The 10485-nt window shown below is 37.5% G+C and overlaps 1 long non-coding RNA gene across 1 annotated transcript in view; it reads left to right on the top strand.

The window, feature by feature from the left end:
* The first annotated feature begins 5367 nt into the window (after positions 1-5367).
* Positions 5368-10485, top strand: part of LOC118764032 — a 22386-nt gene continuing 17268 nt past the window's right edge. Inside the window, exons 1-2 of the long non-coding RNA XR_004999817.1 lie at positions 5368-6359; positions 6908-6910. This is a non-coding gene — a long non-coding RNA (uncharacterized LOC118764032). The remainder of the gene's footprint in view (positions 6360-6907; positions 6911-10485) is intronic.

The following is a 10485-nucleotide window of genomic DNA, read 5'->3' as shown; positions in this document are numbered from 1 at the left end:
TACAGCTGGATGCCCTTCCTAATGCCAACCGTTCCGTGAGTGATAATAGTAATAATAATAATAGTAATGATAATGATAATAGTAATAATAATAATAATGATAGTAATGATAATGATAATAATAATGATAGTAATCATCATCATCGTTTAACGTCCGTTTTCCATGCTGGCATGGGTTGGACGGTTCGACCGGGGTCTGGGAAGCCAGGAGGCTGCACCAGGCTCCAGTCTGATCTGGCAGTGTTTCTACAGCTGGATGCCCTTCCTAACGCCAACCATTCCATGAGTGATAATAGTAATAATAATAATAATGATAGTAATGATAATGATAATAGGAATAATAATAATGGTTTTAAAACATGGCATAAGGCTAGTCAATTACATCAACCTCAGTCCTTGACTGGTAGTTTATTTTACTTGCATTGGAAGGATTTGAACACAGAATGTAAAGAGCTGGAAGAAACACTGCTGAGCATTTTGTCCAATGTGCTAATAATTTTGTCAGTTCACTGCCTTAATAATGATAGAAATAATTCTTTCTGATCTTGGCACAATACTAGCTATTTGAGGGGAGGGGAAAATCAGTTGTATTAACCCCAATATTTGATGGGTGCTATATTTCATCGGTCCCAGTACTTGATAAGTACTGTATTTCATCAACCCTGAACAGATGAAGGATTAAGTCAAACTCAAGATATTTGAACCCAACATGTAAAGAACTGTGAGAAAATGCCAAGAATTTTTCCAGTGCACAAATAATTCTGCCAGTTTGCCACCTTAATAATAAGAATAATGTTGATTTCACATTTTGGCGCAAGGCCAGCAATTTCTGGGGAGGGGATAAGTCGATCACATTGACCCCAGTGTTTAACTGGTACTTATTTTATCAACCCTGAAAGGATGAAAGGCAAAGTCAACCTCGGCAGAATTTGAAATCAGAATATAACGATGGATGGAATGCCGCTAAGTATTATGCCAAAATACTGCTTATAATAATAATAATAATAATAATGATAATAATTTCTTTTGTTGGCCACATAGGACCAAGATACGGAGGACAATATCAAAGAACAGGATACAGTATCGATAAAGGGGAGACACTACAACCTTAAAGAATATATAAAAAGAAATTAGAAAAGTAAATAAATAAATAAAATCCTCAAAAGCAGGATAGTCCACTTAGGGTAATTTGGGGTCACTCCCACACAAAAGGTCCAGGTTTACTTTGCCATCCCCAAGGCATGGAAAGTGCCATCTTCCAGTTTATTTCCTCCAACTTAGAAAAGCATACTCAGTAGAGCTGTTCAGCCTCTCCAGTCTTGCCACTCCTGTCCACCTTTTGATAAACATACTAGTAAGTAGCATCTCCTTCACTGCCATCACCTTCCTCTTTAAATGATATTTGAAGAAATTGATGAAAGCCTGGCCAGAAAGGAAAGTGCCTATCTTCAAACTTTTCAGACGAGTTCTGGACAATAAAGTGTGGGGTTATATAAGGCAGCGAGCTGGCAGAAACGTTAGCATGCCGGGCAAAATGCATAGCCGTATTTCGTTTGTCGTTATGTTGTGAGTTCAAATTCCGCCGAGGTCAACTTTGCCTTTCATCTTTTCGGGGTCAATAAATTAAGTACCAGTTACGCACTGGAGTCGATGTAATCGACTTAATACCTGTGTCTGTCCTTGTTTGTCCCCTCTATGTTTAGCCCCTTGTGGGTAATAAAGAAATAGGTTTTTCGTCTGCTGCTACGTTCTGAGTTCAAATTCTGCCGAGGTCGACTTTGCCTTTCATCCTTTCGGGGTCGATTAAATAAGTACTAGTTATGCACTGGGGTCGATATAATCAACTTAATCCATTTGTCTGTCTTTGTTTGTCCTCTCTGTGTTTAGCCCCTTTGGGTAGTAAAGAAATAGGTTATATAAAAAGCATGTGGAAAGGAGAATAACAAACAAAAAAAAAATTCAAACAAAGAATAATGCTACTGAAGCAAGGAACCCGATGAGGGCTATTTGTGGAAACCCCACAAAACCATATTTACCCTGATCACTTAGTCAAGTGCTCCCTTTCATTTGTTCTTCAATGTACAGGCACATGCTCAGAGAAGCCTCATTCACTCAATCCATGCTTGCCATTCTCATCCACCTTTCAACAAATTTACTGGGAAAACCTCAACATTGATTTTTTTTTAAAATCTGACCTGAGCTAAATGGGAATACACAACGACTGTATATTTTCATACATGTTTTATGTGATTATTTCATTAAATATATGTGTGTGTATATTTGCTTTTCTCTGTCTTCATTAATTATTTATCTATCAATTTAACTCTATCTGTGTATGTAAACATAGTTGTATTGCCTTTTAAAGCGAAATGCATGTATGTACTTTCTGAAAATGAAGAAGATTAATGAATCAATCCACTTAAAATTCATTATTCATCTGATGTGGTACATCATCAACTAACAAATAGATACATTAATGAAACCTCTCGGGGCTTCGAATTCAAATCCACTCTGGGGCATTTTATTAAGTCATTCAGTAGGACACTTTATTCTACATATCCCAGTTGATTTAGATGTTATGAATATGTGCCAGAAATTATTGAGAAATTTATGTGCTATAAATTTGCCCCAGGAGATTTATCTCCCAGTTGATTAATGCTAGAAAACCACCCCCAGTTAAATGCCATACATATAGGCAGTGGTGGACTGGGTTTAAAAATATTAGTTGCCAGGAGACTAGGGTGGGTGGCCCTACCTGCCACTACAATGCTATTACTCTCTCTTTTACTTGTTTCAGTCATTTGACTGCGGCCATGCTAGAGCACCGCCTTTAGTCGAGCAAATCGACCCCAGGACTTATTCTTTGTAAGCCTAGTACTTATTCTATCGGTGTCTTTTGCCAAACCGCTAAGTTATGGGGACGTAAACACACCAGCATAAGTTGTCAAGCGATGTTGGGAGGACAAACACAGACACACAAACATATACACACACATACATACATATATATATATATATATATATATATATATATATATATATATATATACAACGGGCTTCTTTCAGTTTCTATCTACCAAATCCACTCACAAGGCTTTGGTCGGCCCAAAGCTATAGTAGAAGACACTTGCCCAGGGTGCCACACATTGGGACTGAACCCAGAACCATGTGGTTGGTATTCAAGCTACTTACCACACAGCCACTCCTGCGCCTGTTATTTAATTTTTTTTTTCCCCATTTTTGTTAAAACTATTCTTTTCAACTGTCTACAAACACAGCCATGCTGAAATAATTAATGCATTCTTCCAGGAGTGAATGAAAAATTCTCAAACTTGAGGGGACGGACCCCCTGCCATTGGGAAAGCTGGCAACCTGACCAGTCCACCACTGGTTATGAAAGTAAAGGAAGCATCTTCAAATAGATGAAGTTATTCAAATGAATTAAATGGCAACACTTTATTATTGACATTCAGCATGGCTGTGTAGTTAAGAAGTTCGCTTTGGCATCATGTGGTTAGGGTTTGATTCTAACTGTGAATGTTGTCTGCAAGAGTGGCTGTGTGGTAAGTAGCTTGCTTACCAACCACATGGTTCCAGGTTCAGTCCCACTGCGTGGCACCTTGGGCAGGTGTCTTCTACTATAGCTTCGGGATGACCAAAGCCTTGTAAGTGGATTTGGTAGATGGAAACTGAAAGAAGCCCATCATATGTCTATATATATATATATATGTGTGTGTGTGTATATGTTTGTGTGTCTGTGTTTGTCCCCACAACATTGCTTGACAACCGATGCTGGTGTGTTTACGTCCCCGTCACTTAGCGGTTCGGCAAGAGAGACCGATAGAATGAGTACTAAGCTTACAAAGAATAAGGCCTGGGGTCAATTTGCTCAACTAAAGGCGGTACTCCAGCATGGCCGCAGTCAAATGACTGAAACAAATAAAAGAAAAGAAAAAAAAGTGATTCTCAACCAAGGTTCATATGAACCCAGGTGGTCCCTATAAGATTTGGAGGGATCCACACAAAAGAAATAATAAACTAGGGATCCACCTTAGTATTTTTAAGCATCCATGAAAATAGTTTTGTTTTAAATATATTTATTGCAAGAAACAGCTTCTTTCTCTAATGCTTTACAACCACTGATCTGATCTATAGGTGCAGGCATGGCTGTGTGGTAAGTAGCTTGCTTAACAACCACATGGTTCCGGGTTCAGTCCCTCTACATGGCACCTTGGGCAAGTGTCTTCTACTATAGCCTCGAGCCGACCAAAGCCTCGTGAGTGGATTTGGTGGACAGAAACTGAAAGAAGCTCATTGTATATACACAATCGTGGCCGTTTGCCAGCCTCCCCTGGCCCCTGTGCCGCTGACACGTAAAAAACACACACTACACTCATGGAGTGGTTGGCATTAGGAAGGGCATCCAGCTGTAGAAACACTGCCAGATCAGACTGGAATCTGACGCAGCCTTCTGGCTTCCCAGACCTCAGTCGAACCGTCCAACCCATGCCAGCATGAAAAATGGACGTTAAACGATGATGATGATGATGATGTATATGTTTGTGTGTCTGTGTTTGTCCCCCCCACTATCACTTGACAACTGATGTTGGTGTGTTTATGTCCCCATAACTTAGCAGTTCAGCTAAAGAGACCGATAGAATAAGTAGTAGGCTTACAGAGAATAAGTCCTGGAGTCGATTTGTTTGACTAAAGGCGGTGCTCCAGCATGACAGCAGTCAAATGACTGAAACAAATAAAAGAATAGTTTAACATGTTTCCAGCCACCAAAACACGTTCTCTCAGAGAGTGTTGTTGCAAACCTGTAGAAGTGAATGTGATAAGCAAAATAGGAATGTTGAAAGAAGTTTCTATAAAACTAGTTGTTAAACATCGAATGGCTATGGGAGTCCACCAGAATAAAATGATAATCAGAAAGGTCCATTGGATACAAATAATGGTTGAGAACCCCTAATCTATATCACAGCTGAGGATCAACCAATATCCTGTGAGTAAAATGGCTGGACATAAACTGAAGAAGCCTGTCATTTATATACATGTGTAATTGTCATTTATATGAGTGGCTGTGTGGTAAGTAGCTTGCTTACCAACCACATGGTTCCGGGTTCAGTCCCACTGTGTGGCACCTTGGGCATTTTCTACTATAGCCTCAGGCCGACCAAAGCCTTGTGAGTGGATTTGATAGACGGAAACTGAAAGAAGCCCGCTGTATATATGTATATATATATGTGTGTGTTTGTGTTTGTCCCCCCAACATCGCTTGACAACTGATGCTGGTCTGTTTACATCCCTGTAACTTAGTGGTTCAGCTAAAGAGACCAATAGAATAAGAACTAGGCTTACAAAGAATAAATCCTGGGGTCGATTTTCTCGACTAAAGGCGATGCTCCAGCATGGCCACAGTCAAATGACTGAAACAAGTAAAAGAGTATGTGTAATGTGTTTATGTTTGTGTGAGTGATTTTGTACTTCTTGACTTCCATGTGTTCAGTGACTGTAAACAAAGCAACATCCTCGCAATCATATGTATGTAGTGTCAAGCTCGAAGTCAACCACGAAAACATGCCTGAGCTCCTGGACATATCTTAACATGTTGAGAAATCTTCGTAAATAGAAGAAGACACCTATAACTATGTTTGGGCCGTTTGTTATTAGATGGACAAAGTGGATTATTACCTTATTTGGGGACAGGTGAGGGATGACGACATGAATAGGATCCTACTTCAGAAAATCGGCCTCAATAAATTCAGTCTGACCCATGCAAGCATGGAAATGTGGATGACAAAATGATGAAGATGATGATAACTGGACTGCTCCGCCCTATCACTTTTTTTTTATACCATATTCACATAAATGCCTCCAATGCTCCAAGATAATTCAAAGGCATTCCTTAGATCTAATAATTTTGGTATAAATAGACACAAAGTAAACCAGATACTTATGTGAATATGATAAAACTGCCCCCCATCCCTTTTTTTTTTTTTACCATATTCACATAAATGCCTCCAATGCTCCAAGAACATTCAAAGGCATTCTTTAGATGTAATAATTTTAGTATAAATAGACACAAAGTAAACCAGATAGAGATGTAGCTATATAACAGGATGAACTACTCTGGTTAGTTAAGTTAGTGTAAACATTATTTAAATGTCGGAACCATTGAAAAATCAGAGAATATAAAATAGTGGGTGGAGGTTAATATTAGTAATAGTTTAGTCAGCTTACTATGAAATCAAATTACTGCCTCATTAATATACAAATGTAACGACTAACAATTACTCCAAGCCATTGCATAGTTATCTCAACAGTAGCTGTTGGTGAAGACTTTACACAAACATAGGTGTAAGAAGGTTGCTTCCCAACCACATGGTTCCGGGTTCAGTCCTACTGTGTGGCACCTTGGGCAAGTGTCTTCTACTGTAGCCTCGGGCTGACCAAAGCCTCGTGAGTGGATTTTGTAGACAGAAAAGGCGGCAAGCTGGCTGAAACGTTAGCACGCCAGGTGAAATGCTTAGCACTATTTCGTCTGCCATTACATTCTGAGTTCAAATTCTGCCGAGGTCAAATTTAACTTTCATCCTTTCGGGTTTGATTAAATAAATACCAGTTACACACTGGGGTCGATGTAATCAACTTAATCTCTTTGTCCTTGTTTTTCTCCTCTATGTTTAGCCCCCTGTGGGCAGTAAAGAAATAAGAAGCTGAAAGAGGCTTGCCATATATGAATTTGTATGTTTGTGTGTGTTTGTACTTGTCCCCACCACAATCGCTTGACAACTGATGTTGGTGTGTTTACATCCCTGTAACTTAGTAGTTCGGCAAAAGAGACTGACAGAATAAGTACTAGGCTTACAAAGAATGAGTCCGCTGGTTGATTTGTTCGACTAAAGGCAGTGCTCCAGCATGGCCGCAGTCAAATGACTGAAACAAGTGAATGAATACATGCAACTCTATATGCTTGTGTAGAGGAAGCTTTTCCATTCATGACTTCATGCCACTAGTAGAAATACTCAGGGTAGGCTGTAGGCGTTAACCTTTTTGTTTCCATTATTTCTGATGAAATATACAGCCTTTAACTGTTATCTTTTGTTTCAGCCATTAAACTATGGCTATGCTGGGACACTACTGTGAAGAATTTTAGTTGAATGAATTGACCGCAATGCTTAATAATTTTTTCTTAATTTTTAAGCCTGGTATTTATTCTATCAGTCTCTTTTGCCAGACTGCTATGTTACCAGGATATGTACACACTAACACTGGTTGTCAAGCAGTAGTGAGGGATGAATAGACTCAAAGACACACAGACAGACATGCACACACACACACACACACACACACACACACAACACACACACACACATAACAGGTTTCTTTTGCTGGTTTAGCAGATTTGATGGAACTTAGTTTTGACTCTCTGTGTTCTGAGTTCAAATTGCACCAAGGTCAAAATTTTTTTCATCATTCTGGGTTGGATAAAAATAAAATATAGTGCCAGTCAATTACTGGGATGTATGTATTCTGCCATTCATTTCTCTAAAATTTATATCCTTATGCCAATGTAAGAAATCAGTATTATTATTATTATTATTATTATTATTATTATTATTATTATTATTAAGGCGACAAGCTGGCAGAATCGTTAGCACACTGGACAGAATGCTTAGCAGTATTTCGCCCATCGCTACATTCTCAGTTCAAATTCTGCCGAGGTCATCTTTGCCTTTCATCCTTTTGGGGTCGATAAATTAAGTACCAGTGAAACACTGGGGTCAATATAGTTGACTTGTCCCCTCCCCAAATTTCATGCCTTGTGCCTATAATAGAAAGGATTATTATTACTATTATTAGTAGTGACAGTTATTATTATTATTATTATTATTATTATTATTATTATTATTATTATCAAAGCCAGTGAGCTAGCTGGATCATTAGCCCACAGGGCAAAATGCTTAGCAGCATTTCCTCCATCCTCATGCTCTGGGTTCAAATTCCATCGAGGTCAATTTTGCCTTTCGTCCTTTCATGACTAAGAAAATGAACTCATCTCCTCTCCTGAACATGCTGGCCTTGTGCCAAAATTTGAAACCATTGTTGTTGTTGTAGTTGTTCAAATGCAAGATGATTGCATTCCAAAAATTCCTTTGTATGGCCTACAAGCAGAGGGATTCCACAGTAAATGTATAAGGTATAATCAGCTTAGGTCTAAGGATAAGTTGAAACAATCATTAAAATTCTTACAGCTCCGGTATGTAATATTGTTGTGTTTGTCATAGTTATCACTCACCCATCTCACTTTTTTGGCTTTAAACCATATCAAGAACAATTGGCACTTATTCCTTTTTTCTTTTTTACTAATTTCTATGACTGGAATGTTGTTTAAGAATTTCTTTGAAAGTTTCACAATAAAGGTATTACAGAAAAAAATCCTTACAGCTTAATTTCAAATCCTGGGAAAATTATTGCCTAGATTGATCTGAGTGGCATAAAATGTGTCACAATGCATCTAAACAATTTGAGGTGAAGAAACTGAACAATAAAAGAATTCTATCCTGCAATCAACAGACACATTTCTCCAATCCCAGGCAAAATGAAAACCATCATTGTCCCCATTGTGATTTCATAGCAAAATCCATTCCTGGACTCAAATTACATTCCTGCAGCCATTGCAAATAGATGTAGTTCCTTCATTTTAATCTTTTTTATTTCTAATCCCTTCCGTCAAACATTCAAATGTTGAAATTGACAGGAGTGACCGTCATCACCATCACCACCGTCATCGTCATCAGTAAAGTGTCAAGCTGGCAGAATTGTTGACATGCCGGGCAAAATTTTTTAGTGACTTTTCATTTTTCTTTATATTCTGAGTTCAATTTCCACCAAGGTTGACTTAGCCTTTCATCCTTTCAGGGTCAGTAAAAAGTAAATACCAGTCGAGCAGCTGGGGGGTCGATGAAACCACGTTGCCTCCTCCCTTAAAATTTCAGTCATTGTGTCTATAGTAGAAAGGATTATTTATTATTATCTGGAGAACAACAGTTTGGTGAGGGCTAATTGTTGTTATTTTGCTGTCCTTGATCTTTGTCTTTCTTGGCCAAATGTGCTGCAGATTTTGCATGCACACACACATTCACACTACATGGGTGGGAGACGAGAGACAGAGATCAATGAGTAGGCAGAAATAGTAGAGGGCTAGACTGTCATACAATACTTAATAGTAACCATCAGTTTTCCAAGTTCAAATCATTGGGACCAACAAACTTAATCTATTATTCTGATCCAAATTTAGGCAGGCAATACAGGCGGAGATGTGAAATGCAAAATACCTGCAACATACTGAGGTTTATTCTATCAATCAATTATATTTGTTCATTACAAAAACTAGTTTTGTGACAAAGTTAAAGAAATTAACAACTTATAATTGCAATTATAATATTTTATGCTGTGTTTTGTAAACAGGTTTCGTTTCTCTCTGAAATGCATTGGGAAAAGCATCAACATCACAACCTCCCCCTTTTCCGTTGCTCTGTCACTATAAAGCTTTGTGCCTATGCAAGTGATCTTACTATTTTGCATGCTTACAATTTTGTATGTTTTTTATATTTAAATTTGATTTTTAAGTTTTAATTGTCCAACCCATTCTAGCATCGAAAGTAGATGTAAAATGCTGGTATTGATAATGTGTTGTGTGTGAGTATATACATGTATATATATATTTATATACACACTCACACATGTGTATTTATACATATATATGTATTTGTGTATATATATATATATGTGTGGGTGTGTGTACATATATATATATATATATATATTATATATATATATATATATTATGTATGATATGGTATAATTATAAACAGGGCAAATTTTTAGCCATTCCTCCAATAGACTGAAGAAAAATGATGAACAAATTTAATCAATTTTCAAGCCTTATTAGAATCTCATCAGAGGTGTCTACATCATTTTGACAATCTCTGGAGAAACAAGCAGCCAAACTGTTTATATACTCAATAAATGCAGCAGTTACTCTATGAAGGAGGCCCTAATTTGCATACCAAAAGTGTTTGACACTCTATAAATATCAACAGGGATCTTAGTACCACACAGTATCAAGGTTATGTATGTTTATATATTATGTGTATATTTGTGTGTATATATATGTGGATGTACATGTATTTATATATATATTTTTATTAATATTTAGCAGAAGTAACAGAATGACTCAAGGTCCGAAAGTTTCATGTGTGACACAGGTCGATGAGTGCCAACACATGAAACTCTCAAACCATGTGTCACTCTGTTACTTTTGCTAAATATCAGTGGGAATATACATATACTCATATTTTGAGTTCTGTTATTCCTGTTTGCACCAACATACCTATATATATATATATATATATATATATATATAAATAATTTGAGAGATCCCTATATGGATCCCTTGTAAGCTAGAAATAGATGTCAA

This window comes from Octopus sinensis, linkage group LG1 (assembly GCF_006345805.1).
Source record: "Octopus sinensis linkage group LG1, ASM634580v1, whole genome shotgun sequence".
NCBI classification, from domain to species: Eukaryota; Metazoa; Mollusca; class Cephalopoda; order Octopoda; family Octopodidae; genus Octopus; species Octopus sinensis.
Note: the sequence above shows the minus strand (reverse complement) of the source record. Positions and strands in the feature narration are given on the sequence as shown.